This window comes from Geotrypetes seraphini, chromosome 17, assembly GCF_902459505.1.
Source record: "Geotrypetes seraphini chromosome 17, aGeoSer1.1, whole genome shotgun sequence".
NCBI classification, from domain to species: domain Eukaryota; kingdom Metazoa; phylum Chordata; class Amphibia; order Gymnophiona; family Dermophiidae; genus Geotrypetes; species Geotrypetes seraphini.
Window position 1 is genome coordinate 9,086,276 of NC_047100.1, and position 14,474 is coordinate 9,100,749.

At 41.6% G+C, this 14,474-nt stretch overlaps 1 protein-coding gene and 1 long non-coding RNA gene across 7 annotated transcripts in view; one reads left to right on the forward strand and one right to left on the reverse strand.

Annotated features, from left to right (window-relative positions):
* Positions 1-14,474, reverse strand: part of IQSEC1 (IQ motif and Sec7 domain ArfGEF 1) — an 819,058-nt gene that overhangs the window by 359,152 nt on the left and 445,432 nt on the right. The gene's annotated exons all lie outside the window — the stretch shown is intronic.
* Positions 12,305-14,474, forward strand: part of LOC117351468 — a 37,613-nt gene continuing 35,443 nt past the window's right edge. The window contains exon 1 of the long non-coding RNA XR_004537427.1: positions 12,305-12,382. This is a non-coding gene — a long non-coding RNA (uncharacterized LOC117351468). The remainder of the gene's footprint in view (positions 12,383-14,474) is intronic.

Genomic DNA, 14,474 nt, shown 5'->3' on the forward strand with positions numbered 1-14,474 from the left:
TTGTTTTTAATGTCCTGTTTGTTGAAAATTTTTTTTATTTTTAATTTTGTAAATCTCATTGGATTTGGATATTGCGATTATATCAAATATTTTAAATAACCTTAAAACTTGAAACTAGTACTCTCATAGTGCGTTGCTGAGAAACCTGTCAGCGACAATCGTACTGCCCCCTCAGATTGCAATGCTCTGAGTGGCCTATAAAGTGCCATAGCCTGTGGCAAATAACATGGGATTCTTTGGTGAATGACCTTGGAACCAGGGCTGTGGAGTTGGTAGATAAATGTTCCGACTCCGACTCCTCAGTTTTTTGTACTTCAGACTCCGACTCCGACTCCGACTCCAGGTACCCGAAATTTCCTCCGACTCCGACTCCTCAGCACTGGTTAATTTTCAGATTGTTAAAATGGAATGTCAAGTTGAGAGAAATGAGCATTTTCGACACCACCTTCTTTTTGCTTTTAATCAAGGTTCTAAGGCCGCAGAAGCTGCTCGCAACATTTGTGCTGTGTATATAGTGGGTGCTATAGCTGAAAGAATCGCTTGTGATTGGTATGCCAAGTTCAAAAATGGAGTCAGTAGATAAATGTTCCGACTCCGACTCCTCAGTTTTTTGTACTTCTGACTCCGACTCCGACTCCAGGTACCCGAAATTTCCTCCGACTCCGACTCCACAGCCCTGCTTGGAACACCAACACTATTGCCTTAAAAATAATATGTGATCGTATAGGCAACCAATGAAGGTTTCTCAGACCACAAATCAACCATGCAGCAGTGTTATGCCAGTTATGCTCCAGCATATTACTGATAATTTTGTTTATGTATTCTCAAGTCTGCTGACCCAGCATATTACTGATAAGTTTGTTTACTAATATGTATTCTCAAATCTGCTGACCTGAACTCCCCCAAGACCAGATGGTCTCTACAATAACATTGCTTATTGTAGATCCTGACCTCTTTGATCTGACTTCCTTGATCACACCAAAAGAACAGATGGCCTCTGTAACACCTTCTTGATAGCATCAAAGAGACAGTGCAACACCTATCCTGACTTCCTTTATTTGAATGACAACTGGATACAACACCTCCTTGCCGCTCAAATAACCTCAGTAAAGACAGATGGGAAACTACATCAAAAAGAAAGGGACAGTAAACATCCTAACCTCCTTGATCTTCAAAGGGACAGTGAAACCAGTCTCATGGGAAAACAATTTCTGCAAACACCTCCTTCTGACATCCTGACCTGGGTATTGTCAAAATACAGAACCAAAGAGCAGGACTAATTGTAACAGCAGGACCAGCTGTTTATGCTTTTACTATGAACTCCGCAGTGTGCATCCTATATAAGACCGGGATTCTGACCCTGACAGTAGAATCCATGACGGTTGGCCACGTCTCACGGGACAGTCCTTTGGTCTTTCCATCCATCTATTGTAGGGGTTCACAATAGTGAGGATGGGGTCTGGGGTCAAGGTGAGGATAATTTATATTTAATTCTTATATGTGTATAATAAAGTGTTATTGTTTATGCTTTATATTGTCTGGGTGCTTTCCTGAGTGTTACTGATCATTCTACCTGTCAGAAAATAGTGGCATAACAAATTGGTACCAGAAGTGGGGTAATCATGTTGTCAGGAAAGTTAACTAGAAAACAAGGGGTGGAGGAGCAGGCTCCCAATCCCTCCATTCCAAATGGGAATGAAATTATGGGAAAATTAATGGCCACTGAGTGGTCTGTAGAAGCAGGATTGTGTGAATCCTGTACTTTTGGAAGTGGGGATCCACATGAATTATGTGCCTCCTTACAAAAGGTGAAAATCTCAAAAGGAGAAGAGCAAGAAGTAATTTCTAGACAAGGAAGGATGATTTTGTCAGACTGGAGGAATTTGCATGAAACTAAACATGAATTACAATTGAAATCAGGAGAGCTGGAAAAGAATAGGTGTAATCAACAGCATGCCATTACAATGCTACAATGTCAGAATAAGTTGTTAATGGATAAGGTAGAAACCTATCAAAATGTAATAGAACAGTCAGCTATGCAATATGCACGATATAAATACAAGAAACGGAGGTGGAAAGTGAGTTACAGAAAAGTTAAAATCTTAATTTATCATCTGCCGAATGATTGGAATCCAAACAAACGGGATGGGAATATTTGGGATTCAAATTCTAATAACAGTGAGGAGGATATCTGTGTTAAAGGAGAACAGGCAGAAAATTTAGAAGCAGAGCCTGTGAAGCAGGATGTTACTCCACATGAAATCATGGATATGATGGCACGCTTTACACAGCAGCCTGGGGAACCACTAATGCCATGGATAATTCGGGTACAGGAGATGGGCGCAGCAGGGATTATGTGGGATGCCACAGATGCCCCTAAATTTGTTCAAATTAGTCAAGAAATAGCAATACAAAATGCACTACGGGAGGATCCTTATCCTGCAAAAAATGCCCAATGGTCTTTATTAGAGATAATTAGTAGGGGTGACACGAGGCGATATCCACTTGAATCTGATTGGCCCTCAAATGATAAGATTTGGTATACATTAAAAGATGCTCAAATGAGAATTAAGGAGGAGTCTATGAAGGCAGCCTTAGTAATAGGTCACGCTGACACATATATGTCATTACCTTTTACTGAGTCCATGAGAAATAAAATGATTAAGTATGCTGCACCAGCATACAAACAGGTAAAGATAACTTTGTTGATCAATCAAATAGACAGGACTATTTTGGAAGCCTTAGAAGCGATCCGACAGTTAGGAAATCGGGGGGACTGGGGACCTCAAAATACTTTTGATAAAAAGAGAACAGGACAATCCAATTCAAACAGGGCTAAGCGGGTGTCTCGGAGGAATATGTTTTTGGCATTAATAAAAGATGGTGTAAAGAGGGAAGAAATAGATGGAAAAAATACAAGGACATTATGGGGAATGTATAAAAGTAGAGGACTGGGAAAGAAATCTATGCCTCAAGCACAAGTAAACAAAGGAGAGAGGGTGCCAACGGCTCCCCCTGAGGAAACTGCTTCCATTCTTTATCCTGATTTAAAAGGGTGGAAGTGTTGGGAGAATCAATAATGTGAATGCCGAGCCTCAGTGTGTGCCTGGACCAAATTAGAACAGTGTCCGCAGGTAGAGATAAATATTTAGTAGTAACCTGGGGAGCAACAGGTACAAGCTGTAGTGGACGCTGGGGTGTAGGAATATAAATATCAGGATTGGGAGGAAAATTATACAAGCAGGAAGAAAAAATTTTACAAATTTTAAAATTGGACAATTACCAATATGGGATTAATCTATGGGATTCCTTGCCAGATATCCAAAAAAGGGTTAACATGACAGCTTGCATTTTTACTATCCCTATAGTGGAGCAATGTCCAGAACAATTTGCATTCACTTGGCAAGGGAGGCAATATACATATACCAGACTACCACAAAAAATACTTACAGATGCCTAGAGGTGATAGAGAAAGCTAAACTGTAGAAATATTGCTAAGTGACCTTTATAATGTATAAAGTTTTGTTAGATAGTATAAGGAAGTTGCACTCCAAGTAATTTTGCAAATGTGTCTTTTACCTAAAACACTAATATTGTGAACCACTGTAACTGCACGTAAACCTCTCTTGTATATTTTATAGAATAAAAATTCCCTGCGTGCATTCTCTTACGATTGAGTGACAGAGCTTTGAAATGGAAGAAAATAGAAAAGAAGACCAGTAAAACTATATAGAGCAATTAACTTAAGTTTCTATCTCTCTCTTTCTTTTAGAAGCTTATTATCTAAGACATGGTCCAGAGAACCAATTTCACTGTGCCACATTTAAAATACTTCCAGCAATGTGACCTGATAGTGGGAATCCAATGGATACCACATTTGTTTGTGACTCTTTTGATTAATAGTGTGCTTATTTACAGATTAAATTCAACCCTGAATCATTACTGATGGAAGAAAGCATGCCGGAGCTCTGTGTTTGTCTGTTTCTGTTATGTGTTGTCTGTTTTAGCTTATGGGGTACCCCAACATTGCACATTGGCCATTTCCAGAGTTTATTCCACCCCTTCTATTAGTCCAAATGGTACCATATCCCTTTCCAAAAAAGATTCCCCCACATACCAGAAAGTATCTTATGAAGACCATGCTCACAATGATTTTATGTTATGGCTCACAGGTAATAGAGGCCATCAGCGTGCCAGATTTTGGAAATAAAGGGGACGCCCATGTGGGATCCCTACGTGGGTCAGGGCAAAACATTGGTTAATCTTAAGGGCAAAGGGTCTATAGAGTGGGCAGACTTGATGGGCCTTGGCCCTTTTCTGCCGTCATCTTTCTATGTTTCTATGTTTCTATACAGCCCAATGATAATTTAGTTAGGGGTTATATTATAAAAGGATATCTGAAGAGAAATAATTAGAAAGCTTTATACCTGGTAAAATGGTGTTCAACTTACCAGGTATAAACAGTGCAGTGCACATAAATGACATAAGTTATTTTAGTATCACATTCTGTACGTGTGTATGGTCTCTCTTAAATGACATAATAATTATGTCCAGAACATAAAAAGGTATATTTTCTGAATGTCTTACAGAATACCTTTAAGTGCATTAGTGTTGTTTCTCTTATCTCACACAAATACTACCTTACACATAAGTATTGTGTCAAATGTTATCACATTCTGTACGTGTGTATGGTCTCTCTTAAATGACATAATAATTATGTCCAGAACATAAAAAGGTGTATTTTCTGAATGTCCTACAGACTACCTTTAAGTGCATTAGTGTTGTTTCTCTCATCTCACACAAATACTACTTTACACACAAGTATTGTGTCACATGTTATCACCTTCTGTACAGAAAGTGGTTTTTCTCCTTTTTCTCTTATACTCTCTTTTACCACTAGGGGGGTTTAATGTAATTAAAGCATTGAAGATAAACAATCATAAGGAAATATTTTCCTTGAAAAATCACGTACTGGGAAATGTTATTCCATATAGACTTTCATCCTTTTGTGATAAAATTGGTCAGCTCTGCTCTCTCATTCTGATGATTTGGCTAACATGCTGGGTTAAGAGAAAATTTCACCAGACCGAGAAGATGAAGACGCAACCAGATATACAGTGCCGTGCCATGAGGCTGTTATGTGGCACCAACTGGGGAATAGAAGTGAGCCTATATCCTGCCACTTCACATTAGGGCTGGTCTCTGGAGGTGGGGCCTGAAACTTACATGAGTGAAGGCATGTGAGTGGCATAGCAAGCCTATTGAAACCGGAGCATAGCCAGACCCTAACCAAAGATGCTAAGAAAAACGGGATACCAGATAACTGCGGTGATCGATGGTGAATATGAAGCTACCCTAAATGTATGCCATGAGTAAGAGCACAAATATAATATTAATAAGATTATTAATTTTCATGATTCCCAATACGTGATACTTTCAAGTGAAAGGCCTAATTAGCAAGAAATATTAGGGAATGCAAGGACACCAGGTTTAGCACATAAGGAAATAAATTATGAAGGGAAAATTAATTTTCCCATTTTACCTTTGCTTAAAAGTAGAATAGATACTATTGTTTCTGAAATACTGGCTGGCAAAGAAGCATATTTTGGCTCCAGAGTAGCAGATGTATTTAGAAGGGAAGGTGAATGGGTGACAAATACTGTACATAATTATGAACTAACGCTACGATATGATCAGTTAATATTACATTTCGTTAATGATATCACAAAGAATTAACTTTATTGCATTGATTTAAAAACCACATCACATTCTGTACCCTTAGATAGAAAATGGTGTAAATTTTGAAATGAAACAATGTGTCCTTGGTACGGTTGAACTTGTGATTCCTGCTAGTCAAGCTCCCTTTTCAGTATGTTTACAGAATGTTAGTATGTTGCAGTGGGCAAAGAATGCAACTTATGAAATACTAACTTGCATTCTGTGGCAATATTGAAGCTACCACTGCACTCCATGGGTGGGATGCTATTACTAGAGGCTGAGATATGGCACAAAAGGTGTTTAGCTATTAGGAGGACTTTTTATGGGAACAGACTTAAGAATCCAAGGGTGGAATGTTATGCCAGTTATGCTCCAGCATATTACTGATAATTTTGTTTATGTATTCTCAAGTCTGCTGACCCAGCATATTACTGATAAGTTTGTTTACTAATATGTATTCTCAAATCTGCTGACCTGAACTCCCCCAAGACCAGATGGTCTCTACAATAACATTGCTTATTGTAGATCCTGACCTCTTTGATCTGACTTCCTTGATCACACCAAAAGAACAGATGGCCTCTGTAACACCTTCTTGATAGCATCAAAGAGACAGTGCAACACCTATCCTGACTTCCTTTATTTGAATGACAACTGGATACAACACCTCCTTGCCGCTCAAATAACCTCAGTAAAGACAGATGGGAAACTACATCAAAAAGAAAGGGACAGTAAACATCCTAACCTCCTTGATCTTCAAAGGGACAGTGAAACCAGTCTCATGGGAAAACAATTTCTGCAAACACCTCCTTCTGACATCCTGACCTGGGTATTGTCAAAATACAGAACCAAAGAGCAGGACTAATTGTAACAGCAGGACCAGCTGTTTATGCTTTTACTATGAACTCCGCAGTGTGCATCCTATATAAGACCGGGATTCTGACCCTGACAGTAGAATCCATGACGGTTGGCCACGTCTCACGGGACAGTCCTTTGGTCTTTCCATCCATCTATTGTAGGGGTTCACAATAGTGAGGATGGGGTCTGGGGTCAAGGTGAGGATAATTTATATTTAATTCTTATATGTGTATAATAAAGTGTTATTGTTTATGCTTTATATTGTCTGGGTGCTTTCCTGAGTGTTACTGATCATTCTACCTGTCAGAAAATAGTGGCATAACAAGCAGCAATGTTTAACTGCTATCCTTATTGCTATGAGTTTTACTTTAAGGCAGCAAGATGGCTTCCCTAGCTTAGCCATATGAATACCTGTCAGCAGTCAATCGTCTGTATGCATACTCAGCTCTGATGCTTCTACAGATAATGGCATATGTAAAGTATTTAAATGCCGCAGCTGACAAAAAAAAAAAATACACTGACTATGGGATTTAAATGTAAACCCCTTTTTCTTCCCTGGGCTTAAAGGAACAACAGAAAGAACTAAGATGATGAGCAGTGTATCTTCAAATGCTCATTGTCCTGGATAGAGGCCCAGCAGAGAGTAAATACCAAGTCAGACCTGAGCTGGGGCCAACAAGTAGTCCTTCAACCAATGCCGCATTAAGAACTGCATTTGGAAATATGCCAAGAAATAAACTCTTGTTAATCTCTTCTGAATGGCATACAAGAAGAAAGCATTCAGCATACAGGATATAGGAAAGATTTACAACAAAACCCAATTTCAAACCAGATTCTAGTCGGTTCCAAGATGGCCGTAGTTGAAATCCTGAGTATGAAACTGATTTCTAAACTTCTGGTGTAATGAAGCCCAAGAGGGCAAAGACAAAGTGATAGGTAAGGGTGAAAAAATGTACAGTTCAGCAAAAATTCTACAAAGAAAACAAAAGGATCTGCATCTAATTTCATTGAGAGCCTTTGCTGCAAAATTAAGTGCATTGACGTAGCAAAAGCTGTAAACGCAAGACAGAGCTTTTACAAAAGAGAGAATACAGATAGAACATGAAAAATATTTGGACAAAGGAGGCAGAGTGAAGAAAAGTTAATGAGGATAAAAAATTTCATGCATAAATTCAAACCACATTAAAAAAATATAATAAGCTCATGGAGGGCAAAAGTTCTAGAATGTACTTGAATTTATGCTGACCCTGTCTTAACCCTCTCCTGGAGGTATACCTAGCCAGCCAGGATTACCACAATAATGCATTAGAGACCTATTGTATGCAAATCTGGTTCATGCATATTCATTGTGGTAATCTTAAAAACCCAACTGGTTAGAGCTGCCTCCAGGAGAAGGCTAAGAAGCACTCTGGGGTGGGGAGGGGCTGCATATCTGTCTCCGAAGTAATGACACAGTAATTTGGTTTTAAATAATTTACTCTTCTCCCTCCAAATTCATGAGTTTAGGACTAGTGACTTTGATTATTTGTGAGTTTCTAAACCCTGACCCACCCCCGCCTCCCAGACCTCTCCATACCGTACTTGGTGGCCTAGCGGTGAAGCGGGGCAGGAGCAATCTTTGTACGCTCCTGCCCTGTGCAGAGCCATAAACAAAAATGGCTGCCATGAATTCCCGCTGTAGTCTCGTAAGAACACGGAAACTCACGGCAGCCATTTTTGTTGATGGCTCTGCATACAGCAGGAGCGTAGGAAGAACGCTCCTGCCCCGCTTCACTGCTAGATCATTAGCTAAGGTCTGGGAGGCAGGAGGGAGGCGGGAGTGGGTTAGAGTCAGCCCTAAAAGTTATTTGTGATTTTTTTTTTCCATATTTGCGGGCTGGCTCTGTCCCCAACCCCTGCGAATATGGAGGGAGAAGTGTACTACCGTAATGTTCTGGCGACAAAGTATTTTTTAATTCTTTTTAAATTTTATTTTCAAAATATGATGTATGACTTCATACATAAAAATTAAACTTGTCTCACAGAGTGGTGTGGGAGCTGTTTCAATTTTTCAAAACCAAATCTGGACTGGGTAATAGAGAGATTCCAAATGAAAAACTTCTAGATACTTCTCCCTCCATATTCACAACTTTGGTTAGTCACAGTTTTTCTCTTGATGGCTCCGTCCCCCAAATAACATCATCCTGGAAAGTTCAGGTTTTCTAGTATTGCTTTTAGCTACCCTCACTAAAATCCTTCCATAAATAGAGTTGTTTTTAAAAGCTTCTTAAAACTCTTTATCTCCTTGGTTCATTTTAATTGTCCAATCAAATTATTCTACAAGTTTACCCTGGCCCCTGAAACATAATGAACCCGTTGAATCTCATCTCCAGATAAACACTTAGCCATCTCAGATCTCAAAGACCATCTAAGGCAGGGGTCTCAAAGTCCCTCCTTGAGGGCCGCAATCCAGTCGGGTTTTCAGGATTTCTGCAATGAATATGCATGTGATCTATGTGCATGCACTGCTTTCAATGCATATTCATTTCGGGAAATCCTGAAAACCCAACTGGATTGTGGCCCTCAAGGAGGGACTTTGAGATCCCTGATCTAAGGCCTAGATGCAATAAAGCCAGCGATCGTCGCTAAATCTGTTTTGACAGCTTTGGCGACAATCGCATTTGCCGATCCAATGGCTCACCGCATGGTTTTCTGCATGATCGCTCATTCTCCAATTCGACCATGCAAATAAGCTCATTAATACTGAAATGCCATGTAAACTAGTAGAGTTATTGGTGCTCTAACATGGCTTCCTGATGCACAAAAAAAAGTTTAGCCCTTGTTTTTAATGGGCACAGATGCTGTGCATGTTACACATGCACAATATTTGTCCCATAAGAAAAGCACCCCCCCCCCACCAATGATTGCCCTCCTCGACATCCCCCATGACTAACTGGCACGGGAAACCGATCCCCCCCTCCACGGCAGCAAAAACAGCAGGAGGGATGCCTACTCCCATGCCAAGAATCATTAAATCATCCACCTCAATACCTTCAGATCATGCCTTTCCTTAATAACTTTGTGGAGGAGTGTGTGGCGCAGTGGTTGAAGCTACAGCCTCAGCACCTTGGGGTTGTGGGTTCAAACCCCGCCGCTGCTCCTTGTGACCCTGGGCAAGTCACTCAGTCCTCCATAGCCCCAGGTACGTTAGATAGATTGTGAGCCCACCGGGACAGATAGGGAAAATGCTTGAGTACCTGATTGTAGAACCGCTTAGATAACCTTGATAGGCGGTATATAAAAAAAATCCTAATAAAACTTGAAACTTAATAAACTCTAAAAGTGGATACTTGAGGTAATGGGAGATAAAGGGGTCCTTTTATTAAGGTGGGCTAACTGATTTAGCGCACGCTAAATGCTAAGATGCCTATAGGAATATAATGGATGTCTTAGCATTTAGCATGCACTAAATAGATTATCACACCTTAATAAAAGGACCTCAAAGTGATTTGTCCAAGATCAAAAGGAGCACTAGTGAGACAGGATTAGATCCTAGATTCCCTGGTTTGCAACTCATTGGCCAGGATTCACTAAACCTCCAAACTGTGCACGATCCGTTTCTATTTGCATGCCGGCTGACGAATTCAGTAAAGGCCAGCATGCAAATGGGGACGATCGTTAACACGCTCTCTACCCACGGCCAGAGCGATCCCCGCTCATACGCACACCCTGACAGTAGTGACAGGAGAAGCAGCCTCCTGTCACTGTTGTCAGGGCTCGGCCCGATCTCTCCTGCCTGCCCTGCTCTGCCCAGATATCTCTTGCCTGCTCCAAGACTCTCCTGCCGCCGTTCCCTGCAGTGCAAGCCCGTGGTTTTAAAGCGGGCCTGCACTGCGGAGAACGGAGGCAGAGAACAGGAGAATCCGGCGAGAAATGAAGAGAGATCGAGCACCGGCCCGACACACCAGCTCTGCCCGACACCCCCCCCAAGCCCCAATCACCAAAATGTTGGGAGCAGGAGGGGTGCTCAGTCCCTCCTGCTCCTAGGCCTCCCACCCTCCGGCCCACCCCTGGTTAGCCCAGGTGGTTGGGCCCAGCCCACTCACCCCGGTACCTTTAAAATAGTTGGGAGCAGGAGGGGTGCCCAGTCCCTCCTGCTCCTTGGACAAGGCTCCAAAACAGCAGGAGCAGGAGGGGTGCCTGGACCCTCCTCGTGTTCCTACGCCGCACCAATCTTCAGGAGCAGGAGGAATGTCCTCCTGCTCCTGCTCCGTTAAAGGTACAGGGGAGGGGGCGTCCGGGAGGGTGTAGCATCAGGGAGTTGGCATCCCTCCTGCTGTTACATTAGTTTTTGGGTGGGACCGATGGCAGGAGGGAGTGGGAACCCTCCTGCCATAATTTTTTTGACGCAGCTGCGAGGCAAATTTTTTTTTGGGGGGGGTGGGGAGAGAGGGAGTTAGGGGTACTTGTTGGGAGGGGGTGTTAGTTGTTGTAGATATGGCAGGAGGGAGTGGGAACCCTCCTGCCATAATTTTAAAGAGCCCGAAGAAGGTACGGGGAGGGGTGGGCCGGGCCGATGCCGGTTTTGCAATGACAGGAGGGAGTTGGCATAGGGTGGCAGCGTCTGGCCCAATGGCAGCAGCGGCGGCGGATTTAAAATCACAGGCTTGCTCTGTTAAAAAGCATTGCGAGCCCATGGTTTTAAAGGGCAGAAGAGAGCAGGAGAGTCGGCCAGGATAGAAGCGACCGGTCTTCAGCAGTTGCTTCTTTTTTTAAAAAAAAATATATGTTTGTTGAAAGTGAGAAAGGTCACAACTAGACAAAATACAAACTCAGCAGCATAAAATGCATAAAAGGTCCAAATATCAGTAAGAAACAACAAAGGCATCGGCAAGCCCAATCGGTTTTAGCTGCCCTCCCAAATTTTGCATGCCATTTCGGTACATGATCGGTTTGCTTTGTGAATCTATCCCATTGTTTTAACTGCTAAGCCACTTCCACTCCTCATATGAGGTGACTAAGGTGATATTATATACCTGTGCATGATAAAAGCACCAACAGAAATGTAATAGTGATGTCACAGAAGCAACTTAGCAGAAATTATACTTTGGCATCAGAGCAATAACTTCCACCACTCCAATTTTTCTCATACCACTAGTGCCAACACAGAAACCCATCATTAGCTCACCTGTTTAAAATCCTGGCAAAGCCAGAATTACAAACAAGCAATCAAACATTTTATTTCATAAGAGGTGCAAAGATACAGAATAGAACGGTAGGGATGGTTTATTTATTTCTCTGCCCTTTATTAAGAGAGGAAATTGCACATTTTTGCATACAGCTGCCCTTCCTGCATCTTGAAGGTCACTGTGTCCTTGCAGACATTATGCTATGAGTTTTCTGAAGCTGCTCAGATTGCAATCTGAGAAGGGTTCCTTGTGCCAAGAAAGAAAAAAAAAACTAAACTAAACCCACAGAGAACACATTTGGTTGCTCACTGGAAAATTTGCAGCGTTTGCTGAACTGAACTGGGCAAAAGCAGAAAACATGCAAATGATTCTATTAAATCACTCACTGCGGAGGTCTGTGAGGTGCTGGCTCTTTCCATGGCAAGCCTCCTTAAATAGTGTTACACACAGCCAGATAATCAGTAGTTCTCATTCCTCCCTTATGGCATCGACCCTCACAGTGCATTTTTTTTCTGAATTAAAAGCATAAGTCCTTCCTATATTATGTACAAATATAAAACCCCCATAGATTAAATGATTCGGCAATCAGTGACACATGGAAGAGGATAATTACAGTGATTCGGTGCCTGGTACATACTGAGGTGAGAGAGTTAATTATTGTTTTTGTTGGCAAGGGGGAGGAAAAGTCAAAATAAGACGGAAAATCCCTGCTGTTTTCTTCTAAGTGTGGCACGAATGTGCAAATTCTCTGTCTCATTAAAAGAGCACATGAAAGCCTATGGAAATTCCATGGGGACTAGCCATCATAGGTTTATGTCTGTCTGGAAATCTGCAATTATTAATTTTGCCCAAAAGTTTCAATTTAAAACAGTTGTACCCTTTACTTGCAGTAAAAGTTGATATTATTGTGAAGAAGCTTAGAGGGAGGGGGTGGGGAGGAGGGGGAGAAATGAGTTATCATAAGGTTTCCCCAAACTTTTCTTTTTGGAAAATAAAATGAAAAAGTTACGGGATGAAATAAAAAAGACTATAAGAGCCAAAAGAACATCCTTTAAAGAAAAAGGATCCAAATGAAGAAAATGAGCTACTTAAGCGCTGACAGGTTAGACCAGCGGTGGGCAACTCCGGTCCTCGAGGGCCGGAATCCAGTCGGGTTTTCAGGATTTCCCCAATGAATATGCATGAGATCTATTTGCTTGCACTGCTTTCAATGCATATTCATTGGGGAAATCCTGAAAATCCGACTGGATTCCGGCCCTTAAGAACCGGAGTTGCCCACCCCTGGGTTAGATGCAAAGCATTGATAAAGAAGACTAAAAGAAATATCAAGAGAAGTTTTCCACAAAGGCAAAAACTCACAGTAAGAACTTTTTCAGGTACATCAGAAGCAGAAAGGGAATCCATGGGACCATTAGTCAGGGATGTCCAACCTTTTGGCTTCTCTGGGCCGCATTGGCCCCCCCCCCTCCAAATTTTCTGGGGCCGCACAAACGCTGCAGCAAGACAGAGGAAAACACCTCATCGCCCTCAACCGGGACCGCACAAAATACTTCACGGGGCCGCAGGTTGGACACCCCTGCATTAGATCATCAAAGAGCAAAAGGAGTACTGAGGGAGACAAGGCCATAGCGGAGAGACTAACCCCCTCTTTTATTAAACTGCGCTAGCAGTTTTTAGTGCAGAGAACTGCGCTGAATGGCCCGCACTGCTCCCAACGCTCATAGGAACTCTATGAGCGTCAGGAGCAGTGCGGGCCATTCAGCGCAGCTCTCTGCACTAAAAACTGCTAGCACAGTTTAATAGAAGAGGGGGTAAATGAATTCTTTGCTTCGGTCTTTATGGAAGATGTAGTAAGAGATCTACCTGAACCAGAAATGGTTTTCAAGGGTGTTGATGTGGAGAAACTGAAAGAAATCTCAGAGAATCTGGAAGACATAATAAGCCAAATTGACAAGTTAAAGAATGATAAATCACCTGGATCAGATGGCATACATCCTAGGGTACTGAAATAACTCAAACATGAAATTGCTGATCTGCTCTTAATGATCTGTAACCTGTAGCTAACATTGTCTGTCGTACTTTAAGCTTGGAGGGTGGCCGATGTTATGTTGATTTTTAAAAAAAGGTTCCAAGGGTGATCCAGGAAATTAGAGATCAGTAAAGTGCATTTAGATTTTCAGAAAGCTTTTGACAAAGTTCCTCATGAGAGACTCCTGAAAAAATTAGAGTCATGGGATAAAAAGCTCTGTTGAGGATTAGGAATTGATCATTGCACAGAAAACAGAGGGTAGATTTAAATGGCCATTTTTCTCAATGGAAGAGAGTTAATAGTGGAGAGCCGCAATGATCTCTCCTGGACTGGTGCTATTTAAGATATGTATAAATGATCTGGAAATTGGAACAAGTGAGATGATTAAATTTGCAGATGACACAAGTCCTATTTCCCACGGAGCCAGATCCTTTGACAAGACACCTGTTCTAATGGTAGTTACAAATCTACAGTTATAGCTTTGATCTGTGTTTAAGTCTTTGATTATTACTTCATTACTGAACTGAGGAAGATCAGGGTCAACAGAGTAAAATCAGGATTTATTTCCAGTTCAGTAGCAGAATCCAGCATTTTCAAATGGGACATGCACATTTGTTGTTGCTTAATGTCACTAAGGCCCCGATGCACAAAAGGTTTTCTGTGCCAGTAAGACTCGTTAAAGCAGTCTTTCTGGCACAGAAACC